The sequence below is a fragment of the Triturus cristatus genome, chromosome 1_2, assembly GCF_964204655.1.
Source record: "Triturus cristatus chromosome 1_2, aTriCri1.1, whole genome shotgun sequence".
In the NCBI taxonomy this organism is placed as follows: Eukaryota; Metazoa; Chordata; class Amphibia; order Caudata; family Salamandridae; genus Triturus; species Triturus cristatus.
In genome coordinates this window covers 269,649,635-269,661,852 of record NC_140580.1, presented here as the reverse complement: position 1 = coordinate 269,661,852, position 12,218 = coordinate 269,649,635, and the positions used below count along the sequence as shown (strand labels likewise).

Below are 12,218 nucleotides of genomic sequence, written 5' to 3'. Positions count from 1 at the left end.
TTGCGGAAGAGAGGCATGAGAGGTAAGTGCTTCCTAAACGCTCCATGAACCCTGCAGCGCAGGATGCTCTTTGGTGAAGCCCGGAGCTAAGGCAAGTCCATCCACACCCATCAGAGCCCGAAGGGGGTTGGGATTGGTGCCCCCTCTAACTTATACGGCTCATGACCTCTTTCCTTCAAGTACCAAGTAAGGAACTTCGTTTTTTTTTTGCACCAAGAGTGGAAAGCCATTTACTTAAGTAGTTTTAAAAAAGCAAGTAAACTGACTCCTATGGGTCCCATCTCACTTGGAAGGAACTTTTTATAACTGCTCTTTAAGGCACAATTGGAGTTATCGGGTTCTCCACTGTTTTGACTTGCCTTGCTTAGTTCTTTTACCTTTTACATAAATGTTTTATTTGTTGCTAAACTCAATTTAAACTGGCATAATATGGAAAAACATAAGGCGCCATTTAATCTGTCTCAGTCATTAATAAACTCATGACTTGATGAGTTTATCCAATGGGCCTTGGGGGCAAATGATAAAGAAAATGAATTGCCAGAACACCACCTATCAATCACTCCAGAGCTCTTGACAAAATGTGTACACCCCCACCAGAATGCCTAATCTCCTCAAAAACTCTGCCTCCGGATTCCTCTCTGACGCTAACAAAATCCAGCAGCAGCAGATTTACCTAACGCCACTACTGCTTCAAACCAGGTTCAGCTTATAAGTGCTCTGTCTGCAATAGGTCTCGGCTTTGATTAAGTTAAAGCCATTTGCTTTGCTAATGGTATTGTATAGCAAAGCAAATGGCTTTAACTTAATGAGTGCAATTCAGTGAACCCTAATGAAACTACTGGACAAAATGAGAGTAGACAAACGCGCCTAGTGTAGGATCATTTTTAGAATATCCATATTTAGAAACCAATGTAATACAGATTTGTTCTAACATTACAATCCAAGCAGCAATGCATTCCGAGCGCCAGAGACTGCAATGAATCTGTGCCAGGGCTCAGCAAAATTCTCCATGGTATGCTTCACAAGGAGAATGAAGCCCTGGTGCGGGCACGCCTAGTCCCATCTTTTCCATGACCTTTCATAACAGAAGACCACTAGGAGAGTGTGAAATATGCGTAATTTGCTTTCTGGTGATCAAGCAATTTTTGGGGAAAAGTTATGCGAAATACACATGATTATGTGAAATGCAAATCCTTATTTTGGGGCACTATTTTACTGCAAAATGCATCCACATGTCAATTTTTGACGCATACCACTAAAATCGACACTATGTAACAATAATGTACTCTTCACAGAACGATGGTATGGGATCCTCAATAAATGCTCACTAGATCTAATTTTATTGATCATCAAAGAGCTTTCAAAAGCATTGGAAGAACTTGAGAAAGAAGTGGCACAACTAAAACAGGAGATAAGTGGCAAAATGCCAGCGGATGAATGGCAAAAGACACTAGAGGAGATCAATATTCAGTTGGAGAAACATACAACGGAAATAAATGAGAGAAAACTACGTAAATTCAAACGGGACACTGTAGATTACAAGTTAGGTGAAGTCTATAGCTGGGCAGAGGAGTATGCATCACGCAAACAACGACGACAATTTGGTAACCGATTTACCGATGATACATCATCGTCAGAGGATTCTCAACAAAGACCACAACCTAATTTACAACCTAAAGGCTCAACATCTAGAAACTTGAATACTGACCAAGACAACCGACCCACATCGTCAAAAAATGGGAGTACAACATCCTCAGCTACAGGTTCTTTTTTAGGAAGAAGCCAAGGCCCACCCGGCGATCCAGGCGGTCAAAACACAACCAACCCCACAATACCGATCGCAAAATCAACGAGGAGTCAGAAAACTTGGTAATAAATATTTCTAAAACAGAGCTATCCAACTTCCAAATTCAGACACTTCAAAAGGGTTTGTCATACGTAACTACTTACCAGAGCAACGAATTAGAGACACAAGTTTGTTTGTTCAGGTTTATGAGGAATTTACGTCTCAAACATTTTTTAAGAATGTCAGTACATTTACAGAACCAGTTAATCAAGGAACATTGATGGACCTCAAACCAGACAGTACGTTTCAAGCACCTGTGAGTCACAAAATATTAGACACATTTGAGACAATCGTACAAAAAGAACTACATGAGATATTCAAACTAAAGACATCGAAAACCAGTAACTTGACAACTAAAGAACGCATAGCAATTTCTAATCTTGCTAATAACAAGACGATTACATGCTGTAAAGCAAATAAAGGAGGAGCACTTGTAATTCTCGATACGTCATTTTATCTGGATAATGTCCACTCGCATGTCTCAGATGAAAAAGTATATATGCAACTACTTTCTAATCCTACTACAGCTTTTAAAGCAGTTCTAGTTTCTATAATCGATAAAGCTCTACAATCTGGAACAATCAATGAGAGAGACAAAAAATTTCTTATCAAGCAAAATCCCAGTATACCTTATCTGTACATGATACCTAAAATTCACAAAAATTTACAGTACCCACCATTCAGACCAATCGTGAGTACTCGGAATTCTATCCATGAACCAATAGGAAAATACATCGACCGCCACTTACAACCAATTGTGCGACAAATGACAACATATTTACAGGACACGAACGACTTCTTAATAAAGTTAGAGCAAATCAAATTGGAAGAAAACATTGAATACATCCTATGCACAATAGATGTGCAGTCATTATATACTTCAATTCCACACAATTTGGGCCTTCAGGCACTGGAATATTTCCTTCTAAGAAGTGACAAAAACAACCATCTCAACATCTTTTTAATGGAATTAATGCATTTTACTCTATATCACAGCTACTTCATATGGAATAACCAATTTTTCACTCAATTGAATGGCACTTCAATGGGCAATTGCGCATCTCCTGCGTATGCAAATTTGTTCATGCACCATTTCGAATTAACTCCCATCCTTTCTCAAAAAAATTGGACGGACAATACCATCATATTTTTACCATACATCGACGACATTTTTCTTATTTGGAAAGGTTTAGAAAAGGAACTACTGGAAGCAATGCAAGTGTTGAATAACATCGATGACCGTATCCAATTCACACACGCAATGGATAAACAAAAGATTGCCTTTAAACAAAAGCTGGTTACTTCAGTTTACACCAAAAGTACAGACAGGAATAATCTTCTACACTTCTCAAGTTTCCACCAAATGAGTTTGAAGCAACATCTACCATATTCACAACTACTCGGAATGAAGAGAATATCGTCAACTGAAGAACTGTACCAGGAAAATAAAGACAAGGTGATGACTAAATTTAGACAAAGAGCATATCCAGATGCTGTTTTACATCAAGCTAGTGAAAGAGCTACCAAAAAAAGCAGACATGAATTACTAAAAGTTAAAAACCCGGGAGTACAACAGGAACGAAATGTATTTGTGTCAAAATATTCAACTAAAAGTCAAAAAATCAAACAAATAATCAAAAAATACTGGCCAATGTTACAAGCTGAAACAGATAATAACGGCATTTTTGATCAAAGTCCAATATTTGCATACCAACGCACAGTGAACCTGCAACAATTGTTGAAACGGAAAAAGGCAGCTTTGAAAGATGCATACAAGGGTACCATCCCATGTTTGAACTGCGGAAGTTGCAACAACATCATAAAAGGCACCACATTGACACATCCGACACAGGGTATTCCTATTAAGTTACGTGTTACAGCGACTTGCGATACTAGTTTTGTGGTGTACCTACTCAAATGCCTGTTTGGACTCACTTATGTGGGAAAAACAGAACGCAAAATGAAAACTCGTATGACAGAACACAAAAGCAATATAAGAACAAACAATCCCAAATCAGTCATTGCTATACATTTCAACAAACTTAAACACAACATCAGTCAGCTTCGATTTTTAATTTTGGAACAAGTTCAACTTCAAGATGGACGAGACAACAAGAAATTTCTTCTACAAAGAGAACTATTTTGGATTTATAAATTGGATTCGCTACATCCAAATGGTCTGAATGACCGTGTGGAATTTAATTACTACCTGTAATAGTGTCATTTGTAGTTACAATATTTCGTATCTCTGTGCTATAATGTATACCAAGATATATTTACATGTTGTTTCAGTTTATTGTATTTTCCACTATTTGACTCATAACATATTCATGTAATTTATGTAATTAATGGGTTTTCATTTACAGCCTTAATGTGCATTAGTGACATGCAGTAATTTTCATGAGACTACAGCCGCCCTTTCAGTTATTTATGAATTGCACATATCAAGCAAATCAGATGCGATAACGACACGTATACAATACGGACTAGTCCACTTACTGCATGACTAATACACTACGGACCTTTTTACTTTTACTTCTAAGTTCACGCATTCTAGCTCTGATATTATTAAGAGGCCGCATTTCTGTTTACAGGGAGAACCCCTGAAGAAGGGCACGCCCCGAAATGCATTGCGAATTAACCCTGTGACCCGAGTACGATGTATTATCAATAGTTAAAATTACAAATTGTGCAAATTGAAGATTTCGTTTCGTTGAAATTATTCACAAATTCGCATACTGTGAGATTAAACAGCTATGATTGAACATTCATATTTGATTACGCTTATTGAAAAAAACAAAGGTGGCGTGGAGTGCTGAATGGGATATACCTTCCAGTGGTGAAGGATCGTCTTTTTAAAAAAAAAACATTTGGCAGTGTATGATAAGTCTTTAGTTTACATGTCAATATGAACGTCTTTAAATAGGGTCCTAATTGGAACATGTGCTTGTTGTCAATTCACATAACTATTCTCCATGCTATGTCATGTGTCTCAATCGGCGTCTTGGCTATAATAAGTCTTCCTGCATGCAGCCAGCATTACAAAGTGCATCTGTAAAGACCTTTTTAGTCTAGTTGTAAATGGGAACTTTTCACACCCCTACACCTTTGCATTACTGTCTTTATTCCTTTTTCTTTTTAGTTTTTACTGTGTACTACAACACTTTTCCGTGAATGAACATTAAGCATGACCAACAGTGTGTTCTTGGGTACTGGGGTATGTACATCTGCCGCTTGCAAACAATTGAATTACAAGGTTTTCCAGGGGTTCAGGATATCTATCAATTACATGGTTTATCATAAGAACCCAGATATCTCTTCACAAAAAGTGTTAGAATCAATCTTCTCACTGTAGGTAGATTTTTCTTTTCTTAATAATTAGCATTCCCTTTATAAAAAAATGTAAGAATGTGTTCTTTTTACCAACTTGTACCATAAATAATCTTTTTGTGGCTCGACTTTTTCACATCGCCCATCATTTTAAATACCCTTTTCCCGAGCTTCCTTCCTCAAAATGTTACAATTTGGCAGGTGCTCATTTTGTCGATGGCATCCAATTACTTCCCCAACCTACCCCTGCAGTCTCTAAAATACCTTGCGATAATGTCATCAGCGAGCCCTTGCATAGCGGTGAGATGGGAATTGGTGTTGTGGGCGCTTGCACCGGGAGATTGACCAGACAGGCATGGGTAAAGATTGGATAGGCTTCAACAGCTTCTCAAACATACCCAACTAATAACTAGCATGGCCGTACCAAGAGTAACTGTGTATGTCATTTGTTCAAAGGCACGCACAAGGTGGTGGTAAAACATCTGGATATTGAACAGATGAATGGTAATTGAAAGCAGACTGTAAGAAAGTACAATGCTACAACTTCAAAATGTTGAAAAATAAGAGAAATTAATGAGCACATTATCAACTACTTATAAAACAATGCACCTTGGAAAGCTAGGAAAGGAATGAACTACAAGCAACTGACAGGCAGATAGTCATGCATGCAATTCATGCCCTGCCCTTCACTGTGCACAGGGACTGGCTGTTGGGCGGCGAAGCGCTCTTATGTGCGGCTAGAGGCAGCAGCTGATCCCGGGCATCGAAGGAACAGTTTTAAGCAGGATTTATTTTACAAGACGGTTCTGCTTCACATCACAATGGAATAGTCACTAATGAAATACTGCATCAATTCTGAGCAAAATACTAAGTAGTGTGTCTTTGACGTGCACAATACATTCGACTTCAGTCACGAGTAACAAACGAGATAACGGTTGCTTCCAGGCTCTAAAAATATAAATGTCTTCAAGCAAGCTCCAAGAATGCACGCCAATCCAGCCACGGTAGCATGGAAAGAAAAACGTCACGCTGCAGGTTATACACCGACTCTTTCATTCGCCGTCACCAATCTAGTCATGGTTTACATCCGTTTTTAAATTCTGCTTAGTTAGGTTCTAACATTATAAAGACTGTCAAAAATATTTTTAGCTGTCTGGAACGGCTGTGTGGGGGGTCATTCAATGGCTGTGTTTCGGGACTGGAAGCCGGCGCACTGCTCGCAGAAATGGAAATAATAGCTTGCAGGTTTTGTGTGTTTTTAGGTCTCGCTGAGCCCAGCGCATGCGCTGGCTAAGAGTGACATTTTGGAGGCGAGTTTTCAAAGTGCTGCTGGCTGGCGTAGCGCTTGCGTTCAGGCGAGCCGCTAGCCTTCAGCAGCACTTTGAAAACTCGTGCTTTAGCGCGTCATCGCAATCACTTTCTCTTTCAGAGCGATCGCAATGACTTTCGCTTTTACAGCTGCGCGGCGTTAATTTTACTGCCGCTCGGCCAATGCTTGTTTCGGGTCATTGCATTTTCATGCTTTACTTTTGTCTTTGGCTTAAAAAATTTCAATTTTTCAGGTAAGCAAGGTTTCTCTTAAAAGCAGTTTCCGTTTTTCACATCAAGTTGCCAACCATTTCATATTTAACTGGAAGATGCCTTTGTTTAAATGCACGACCTGCCCACTTTCCTGCTGTAAGTTTGTAAATTATTTTCACTTTGAGAATATATACCTAACAAGCAAAATAAAACCCTGCTTCAAAAGCATAATTAATAAATAATAGCTACATTCCTATTTTAGTGCCAGATCATAAAAAAACAATGGGGAATCAATGAATACTTGAATGAATGAATGAATGATTAATATATAGCTGCTCTGGAAACATGCACCTCAAGGCATTTGCTTCGTAGGAATGGGTGCTTGCAGGGTATGGTCACTTTGAGCGCCTTTTATATTTAGGGTCTTCTAAGAGCTTGCCCATTTCTTCTAATCAGGTCCCTAATTGAGGGTGGACAAGGGCGTATGCCTTCCTGCCTCTAGTTTTTCGAAAGCAAACAAACACAGACTGTTGTGTCCTCACCTTGTGTGCCTCTATCTAGAAAGGATTTGTGCTTGTTAAATCAGCATATGCTGCGGTAAACTTGCATACACTAGCAATGTAGCCTTGAAGGGTGTTTTGTAACCTTTTAACCCTCAGCAGATCCTCCCCATAGGGGGGGGGGCTCGTTTTTGGCGCTCTTAGCTGAGCAGGAAACGGTCTACCATTTACACTTTCTTGGTCAAGCGAGGTGAAAATGGCGCCAGTGCGATTAGATGTTTGATCTTTGACTCAGTTAAAAAAAAAAAAATACGCCAGTAGGAACCAAGGCGAAAAGACCAAACCATCATCTATTTAAACATAAATAACCTCAGAATATTTAATTTAATAGAAGAAAAGTGCACATTTTAAATGTAACTACCAAGTATTACTCCTTTGTTTGAAACCGTTGTCACATTTACTCATTTCTAAGCAAGCTTTATATAAAAAACACATGCGCAATTTACAAAAAGTACCTGAAATATAAAATGCTATTCTTGCATTTCTATGAGTGATTGCATTTCGTTTTCTTTTGCAAGGCAAGATGTCAGGGTGTCCATTCAGAATGTTCATTAAACACATTAAACATAATATGATCACAGACCTCCAGAACCTTGGACTTTTTTTTTTTTTTTAACACAGAACAAACCTGTATTTTACCTTTGATTCCACGTGGTTACCCTAATATGAAAGTGATGTATTTGAAATATAAATATAAAGGTTCAATGGTGTAAAACCTCCAGAGGTCCATGGGGCACAACTGCATTTTGACCTCAGCGAGGTAAATCTGGCTATTACTCAAAGCCTGGGGGGAAAGGCTGCTGGCCCTGATGGTGTCCCTGTTGATATCTTCAAAGCTAATATGGAACTATGGGCCCCATTGCAAACACAAGTTTTTAATGCCTGTGGCTCCGCTGGTTTTCTATCTACATGGTATGAATCCATTTTGGTACCTATTTTTAAAAAAGGTGACAGGGCTGACCCGGTTTGTTACCGGCCAATATCCCTGCCGGATTCTACTGTGAAAATTGTGGGCCGAGCAATACTGAATAGATTACAAGACTGGGCGGAGGAACAGGCAGTGATAAGTGACTTGCAATATGGTTTTCGCAAGAAGCTAGGCACAATTGAGCAGGGCCTTAATCTTAATATTTTAATGAATAAGTACATTAAAGCTAAAAAAGAACCTCTATACATGGCATTCGTCAATTTATCATCGGCGTTTGACTGTGTAATCAATAACAAATTATGGTTCATTTTAGAGGAGATGGGTGTGGAAGTAGTTTTGATTTCTTATTTAAGGCAGCTATATCAAGGGGCAAAGGCACGGGTTCGTTTTGGGGCAGGGGGGAATGCACTAAACACTTTAAAGTGAGGCGTGGTGTGAGACAGGGTTGTGTCCTTGCACAATTTCTTTTCACATTGTACATAAATAGTTTAGATAGGGTTTTAGTACAGGAATGCAGGGATTTACCAGAAGCTGATAAACGACCTATCCCTGCATTATTATACGCAGATGATGCGGTTCTTATGGCTCGTACATCACAGGGACTTCAAAGGGTTGTAAATAGCTTTGCAAATTTTATGGCGGAGAGGGGCTTGACTATTAATTCATCTAAAACATTTATAATGAATTGCGGGCCAGGGTGTATAAAGCCTAGGACAATTTTTATTGATAAAAAGTGGATTGAAAGCACCAAGAATTTTTCCTACCTTGGAATATTATTTGAACGCACAGGATCATGGGTGGAGGCAGTTAAAATAAGAAGATTATTGTTTATAAGGACTTTGACTGCCCTATCTAATTTTAGTAGGAAATTGGGAAGACGCCCGACGGTGGAATTACTAATTACTAAACATATGTAAAGCGAAATGTGTCACTGTAGCTTCGTATGGAGCCGGTATATGGGGGCATGTGGATGTTAACTCCATCCAGGTAGCTGAAAATATTTTTCTGAGGTTTTTACTAATGGTCCCAAACAGTACCTCCTCTTTCATATGCCACGCAGAACTAGGGTTGCTATATCTGGAAGATATTCTAAAGATCCAACCGGTCCTGTTGTGGCATAGGGTATGGACAATAGAGGAAATGAAGTTTAATCGTCTGATTCTTACAGATTGTATGGGTCTGGATGGGGTGAAACAAGTCAGATGGTTGCTATATGTCAAATCGTTTTTATATAATCTGGGCCACCAAGATTTTTATGATGAACCCCTTTCCATGCACAGGATAACAAGGAAAGATCTAAAAAAAGAATGTTTAAGTTTTTTGAGTGAACAGATGTTATGTGTGGAAATGAATAAAACAACGGTGCAGGCACATAACCTCATATTAACAACTTTTACATTGCAACCGTACCTAGACCTGATAACACATGATTATGATAAATTTTTATTGATGCGATTTCGTCTGGGTATTTTGCACAGATCAATAAGTTTCCCTGATGTAAATGACTGGTCAAAAGAACTGTGTAATTGCCCATGCGATGATACCTCTGGACAATCAACTATACATGTGGTATTCTTTTGTAAATTTTATTCAGTACAGAGGAAACTATGGATTACCCCTGTCTTAAAAACATTTGGTATGAGGCAATGCCGCCCAGCATTCATGGCCCTACAACAGCTAGAGCCAGAATTTTTGATCGCTTCTGTAACAACTTTTCTAAAAAATATTTTTAACTGTAGGAAATCGATCATGATGTAATGAGAAATGAAATAGTGTTTTTTTTAAATTCGGCCCATTATTCTATTGATAATTTAACTATATGTTTTTAACAATTTTAATATGTTTTTATGTACTTTTATGGTTATTTCTGTAACCGAATAAAGTGTTATTATTGGTGTACATCTTGTTAAACCAACAGAACATTCTATAATTTCTTTTTAATTAGATCACCAGAAAGTACAATTGTTCCTTATTTCAGATTATGCATATTACTAAATATTTAAAAATTCATACATCTTTACTCATGTACTCAAGTACGTACTGCAAAGCTCACTGCTTTAGATCCAGAGATCATTATGTAGGGGGTGAATGTGTGGTTTAGCTGCAAGTACATTCGTTTGGCTCATATTTTGTTATTCTTATTTACATGGAGCAAAGATTGTATTATAGATTTGACTTTTAAATAGGCCCATTTCCATCAATGTAATGAGACCCCTCTCTTTATTTTTTTCAGAACTCTTTCCCTGCTTCCAATCCCAATAATGAGCAATGTTATCGGTTCTTTCCATTTTCGATTTCTGCGTGATTTTTTCTTTATCTCTACAGGACTTTCGACATTCATAGATGTAGGATTTTTGTCATACCCTGCACTTTCCAATTAGTGATGTTAGTATGTTTTCTGTCATAGTGGTCTCCAGGCACCCTGTTACTACAACATCTCTGAACTGCAACTTTGAACCTTTTATTAATGTACTCCTAATATCCCGTTCTTTTTATGTCTATTTTACCCTGTTTTGATGATGTTTTCATTTAAAGTGTACGATTTGTTCTAGATTTTGTAATTCATGTGCTGTGTCTTATTTGCTGTCAAGCGTTTTTTTTAATATATTGTATGTTTTTTGACAAAATAATAAAGGATTTAGTTTTTATTTATTGTTTTATTGTTATGCGTTTCATGTTCTGGATCATGAACGTTTGTATTTGTTTCAGTCGTGCAAACTGTCTGTAAAAAACACAGTGTGTCAAAAAGTGAATTTTTCTGTAGATTCTTTATAAAAATGCTGACAAACAAAAGAGCATTTCTCAAGCTAACCGCGGTGGTCTGGCATTGTCCAGTTAGTAATCCTTTCACCTTTGACCCGCACCTCTGCTGTCGATTGTTCAACCACGTCCGTGTAAAATTAATTTTGTGCTCTCAGCATGGATTCCTGCGGCTGGGCTATGCCTGTGTGGGTGGTAACTTAAACTCATCTCAAAACAAGCATTGGCATAGCCAATAGGTCTCGCCTTTGGGACCTTATAAGTGTTTAGTTATACAGCACAATATCCTTGGTGCAACAACATCAAGTGTTGCGTGGCTAAACACTTATAAGGTCCCAAAGGCGAGACCTATTGGCTATGCCAATGCTTGTTACTACAATGTCAGAGGAAAGCTAACAGTGCCACACATCTCGAGCACGCGCCCGCCACCCCTGGTAACGAGTGTGCCGATTCAGAGCACTAGTACAAGCAATATAAAGAGAAAGCCTGGAAAGCAATGTTGCAAAGAGTGTGCGCAACATAAATCATAGCAGTGAACTGCAATGTCATTTAAGAGTGTAATGTGAATGCACGAGGTGGCAGCGACGCCACGGATGCCAATGGGAGATGCTGCAGCAGGTGGGGGGAGGGGCAGAGGGGGACAGAGAGAAGGGGGGCAGCCATGGTTGACATTTCCTCCATACCTTCATGGGTAGGCTCGGGGTCCGGAGGGAGCGAGATGTCGTCCAGCTCGCGGAGACGGAGCCACTCCCCGTCCATGGACATCCGGAATTTGCACAGATAGATGGTCTCCAGTGCAGCCTGCGTGATCCTGTCTGTCGTGGGGGTTGGCATGCCACTTTGAGGCATCAGGGCCGACATAATGACTCAGCTGGCACAACAACAACAAAACACAATCCTAAAGAGAAGCCTTCAGAGATACAATGCACAAATACCTCACCGTGTAGGATGGCGACAAATGAAAATCGTTGGAAAGGGGGTTTCGAATATCAAAGGCCACTGGTGGTCTCCCCCTCTTTGTCCTTAAAATCTAAAACGGCTTTCACCAGCCGTACAACTAGCTATTCATCCCCATTTAGCGCTATAAAGCAAACCTGTCTCCCGGACGATGGGCTCTGCCTCAGGGCGAAAGCAGAGCCTGCTGGCTGGAAAGACAAGCTCTCGGCTTTGGCAAAGGTAGCCGCTTGTTTATAACTGCATCGCGCTTTCACGTGAAAGTGCGATGCGAAAATAAAAACGCGGCTGCCTTTGCAAAGGCATAAAAAAGTGCGTA

The 12,218-nt window shown here is 39.3% G+C and overlaps 1 long non-coding RNA gene across 1 annotated transcript in view; it reads left to right on the top strand.

The window, feature by feature from the left end:
* LOC146867148 (uncharacterized) overlaps positions 1-10,832 on the top strand; it is a 69,541-nt gene extending 58,709 nt beyond the window's left edge. Inside the window, exon 4 of the long non-coding RNA XR_014961087.1 lies at positions 10,419-10,832. This is a non-coding gene — a long non-coding RNA (uncharacterized LOC146867148). The remainder of the gene's footprint in view (positions 1-10,418) is intronic.
* Positions 10,833-12,218: the final 1,386 nt, after the last annotated feature.